Genomic DNA, 4,684 nt, shown 5'->3' with positions numbered 1-4,684 from the left:
AGTCGGGGAAGGCTCTGATTACCAACTTGTAACGCCCTCGATGCGGCTATATCTCTCACGTGTCGAAGCACGACTTAGAGGCATAACCGCATTGAAAGCAATGTCGCAAGTGAGGTAATCTTCACACAACCCATGTAATACATAAGGGAAAAAGATACAGAGTTGGCTTACAATCGCTACTTCACAACATTACATGAATAAAGCATTACATCATCCAGATACACACAAGGTTCGACTACGAAACCAAAATAAAAGAAGACTACCCCAAATGCTACACAGCTCCCCGATCATCCCAACTGGGCTCCACTACTGATCAACTGGAAACGGAACAACACAAAGGACAAGATCTCCATCGAGCTCCTCCTTGAGCTTGGTTGCATCACCTGCACGGTTTCATCGGCACCTGCAAACTGGTTTTGGAAGTATCTGTGAGTCACGGGGACTCAGCAATCTCACACCCTCGCGATCAAAACTATTTAAGCTTATAGATAGGGTAAAAGGTATGAGGTGGAGCTGCAGCAAGCAACTAGCATATATGGTGGCTAACATGGGCAAAAGAGAGCGAGAAGAGAAGGCAAAGCACGATTGAGAATCTATGATCAAGAAGTGATCCTAGAACAACCTACGTCAAGCATTACTCCAACACAGTGTTCACTTCCCGGACTCTGCCGAGAAGAGACCATCAAGGTTACACACGCGGTTGATGTATTTTAATTAAGATCAACTTCAGGTTTTCTACAACCGGACATTAACAAATTCCCATCTGCCCATAACCGCGGGCACGGCTTTCGAAAGTTCAAATCCCTGCAGGGGTGTCCCAACTTAGCCCATCACAAGCTCTCACGGTCAACGAAGGATATTCCTTCTCCCAAGACAATCCGATCAGACTCGGCATCCCGGTTACAAGACATCCTCGACAATGGTAAAACAAGTCCAGCAAGACCACCCGCTGTGTCGACAAATCCTGATAGGAGCTGCACATATCTCGTTCTCAGGGCACACCGGATAAGCTAAGCGTACGGGAGCCAACGTAACCCAAGTTGCCAAGGGACGGCGCAGCACGGTGCTCTTGGTTGGACCAACACTTAGACAAGCACTGGCCCAGGGGTTTAAAATAAAGATGACCCTTGGGCTGGCCTAACCCAAGGGAAAAAGAGGCTAGGTGGTGAATGGTAAAACCAAGGTTGGGCCTTGCTGGAGGAGTTTTATTCAAAGCGAACTATCAAGGGGTTCCCATTATAACCCAACCGTGTAAGGAACGCAAAATCCGGGAACATAACACCGATATGACGGAAACTAGGGCGGCAAGAGTGGAACAAAACACCAGGCATAAGGCCGAGCCTTCCACCCTTTACCAAGTATATAGATGCATTAATTAAATAAGAGATATTGTGATATCCCAACGAAATATATCCATGTTCCAAACATGGAACAAGCTTCAATCTTCACCTGCAACTAACAACGCTATAAGAGGGGGCTGAGCAAAGCGGTAACATAGCCAAACAACGGTTCGCTAGGACAAGGTGGGTTAGAGGCTTGGCTTAACAATATGGGAGGCAAGATAAGCAAGTGGTAGGTATCGCAGCATAGGCATAGCAAAAGAGCGAGCAACTAGCAAGCAAAGATAGAAGTGATTTCGAGGGTATGGTCATCTTGCCTGAAATCCCGCAAGGAAGAAGAACGAGTCCATGAAGAAGACAAACGGACGTAGTCGAACGGATCCTCACAAACGCAACGTAATCGGAACCAACCCGAAGAAGCAATACCGGAAAGAAGCACACAACATATTAAACAAATAACACATGAACAAGGCATGATATGCGGGATGCGGTATGCGGTGCATATGCATGATTTAACCTGGCCTCAACTTGGAAAACCAAGAGTGCCACTGGAAAGAGGAGTTGGTTTCGGTCGAAATCGATATAAAGATCACCGGAATCGGATGCATGGTTTGGAAATAGCAAGCAAAACAAATATGGCACCGGTCTGCGATTAATAGCAAGTAGCCTTCTAAATGCAACAAAAACAACATGCTACAGCACTCCAACATGACAATAAAATACATGGCAGGGATCCACTCATGATGCTTGACAAAAGATGAACACTGAGCTATGGCTAATTCACTCATTAACAGGTTCAAACAAGCATGGCAAAAGTGCAAATGATAACAGGTTTCAGACTTTGTGAAATTAATAGCATGTCAGGAAATTATCATCAGGAAGCAATGTTTAGAGCATGATAACTACATGCTACAGGAATCTATCATGGCAAAGTAAGGCACAGAATGAAGCTACTCAAAGCACATAACAAAAGTCCCTTAGTGACCATGAGCCAAAAGGGATCAGAAAATAGAATTACAAGCATGTGAATATAGCGAAAACATAAATAGATTCAGACTTAGAGAAAAACTGGAGCATGCAAAACAGATTAACAAGTAGGCATGTTTACGAGCTCGATGCACTCACTACAGAGCATGGCATAACAAACTAAGCATACACCCAGCAAATAGACATGACATAGAAGCTAGACATGGCAAGAACAACAACATAGCATGCACGGATCAACAACAACAAGCTCGGCAATATTGCTAAACATGTTAACAATCGGCCAGAAACATTATATAGCAAAAGTAGGGCTCGATTGAGTCAAGCTAGGGTGCTCCATAATTGCAAACAAAGACATGGATGGATAGAGCACCACAATATCTACAAAACATCCTTACTGATCATGCTCAAAAGAGGCACGGATCACTAGGAAACAACATGAACATATGGCATAAAAACAATAACAGGACAAGGAGTTAGTGAAATTCGAAGTCCCTGAAATCAGCATCATCGAGTAAGCTACTTTGCATGCTTGTGCTAGTCACCACAAAGATCACAAAAATACATGGCATACACCCCTGTAAAGATGGCATGGCATACATCAAAACACATGTAGAGCTCAGGATCATAGCATGCACACATTAATCATGGCAAAAATGACAAAAGTGCATTTGCTGAAACAGATCTGAAACTATCATCAGATAGCCCTCTTCCAACAGCATTTCGGGCAACAAGATGAGCTCAAATGAAAATGATGCAATGAGGTGAAATGATGTACTCGTCGAGACGAACAATTTTGATATGCTACACGCACGAATCGAAGCTACGGATGCAGAGTTATGACATGGCAAAGATTGCAAAATAATTAGGGTTAGGAGGGAAAAGTCAACCCCGCGGATTTCAGATCTGGATCGGGATCTCGCTGGAGCACGGACTTCGAGGATGACCGGCCTTCTCGTCGGAACAGGAGCTGCTTGCCGGAAAGGGGGTGGATCCGGCCGTCCGAGGAGCTTCGGCGACGCGGGAGGCCGTCGGACGGCGAGGCGCGGCTCCCACGGTGGTCGGCGACGACGGCTGCGGTGGAGGACGCATGGGGCGGCGCGGCTACCGGCCGGCGTCGAAGGAGATGGCGGTGGCGGTGCTGAGCACGGTGGTGCAGGGCGCCCCGGCGCGGGAGGCGGCGAGGCGCTACGCGGGCGAGCCGGGTCGGGGAGGGCCCGCCCTGGGCCGAACGAGCCTCGGCGGCGGCAGCGGCTGTTGTGCCACGTGGCGCAGTGCGATTGGCGCGGAGGCGGTGGCGCGCAGGTCGGACGTGTCCGGCCGTCCGGATCTCGTCCGGCGGCGCGAGGAGAAGGGAAAATTAGGGTTTCGAAAGGGGAAGATCCGAAAATTCGGGGGGAGTGCCATATATATAGGTGGAGGGAGCTAGGAGAGTCCAAATGAGGTGCGGTTTGCGGCCACGCGATCGTGATCGAATGACCGAGATGATGGAGGAGGTTTAGGTGGATTTTTGGGCCACTTTGGAGGGGTGTTGGGCTGCAACACCCACGAGGCCTTTTCGGTTCCTCGGTTAACCGTTGGAGTATCAAACGAAGTCCAAATGGCACGAAACTTGACAGGCGGTCTACCGGTAGTAAACCAAGGCCGCATGACAAATCTCGTTCCAATCCGAAAACGTTTAACACCCGCACACGAAAAGAGGTAGAAAGGGACACCGGGTGACATAGGAGTGCCGGAATGCAAAACAGACAACGGGGAAAATGCTCGGATGCATGAGACGAACATGTATGCAAATGAAATGCACATGATGACATGATATGCAATGCATGACACGCAAGCAATGACAAGGCAACAACAGCGAATAACTGGAGGACATCTGGCACATCGGTCTCGGGGCGTTACATAAGGGTAGAAAACATGTTGTGTTTGCACCTGGAGATCTTGTTTGGTTACATTTGCGTAAGGATAGATTTCCTAATTTACGCAAATCAAAGCTAATGCCACGTGCTGATGGTCGTTTTAAGGTGTTAGAGAAAATAAATGATAATGCATATAAACTTGAGCTGCCTGCAGATTTTGGGGTTAGTCCCACTTCTAACATTGTAGATTTGAAGCCTTATTTGGGTGAGGACAATGAACTTTCATTGAGGACGACTTCATTTGAAGAAGGGGAGGATGATGAGAACATAAATACCATTGTTACACCCACAGCCCCTGCTTCTATACATAGTGGACCAATTACTAGAGCTCGCGCACGCCAATTGAATTATCAGGTACTTTCGTTTCTTGGTAACGATTAGAATGTTCATGAGAATATGATGCTGCCTAAATTGGATACATTTGTCTTGCTTACAAATGAA

This window comes from Triticum urartu, chromosome 6A, assembly GCF_056163025.1.
Source record: "Triticum urartu cultivar PI428250 chromosome 6A, HENAU_Tu73, whole genome shotgun sequence".
Classification (NCBI taxonomy): Eukaryota; Viridiplantae; Streptophyta; class Magnoliopsida; order Poales; family Poaceae; genus Triticum; species Triticum urartu.
The sequence above is the reverse complement of the archived record's forward strand: the minus strand, read 5'-3'. Positions refer to the sequence as shown.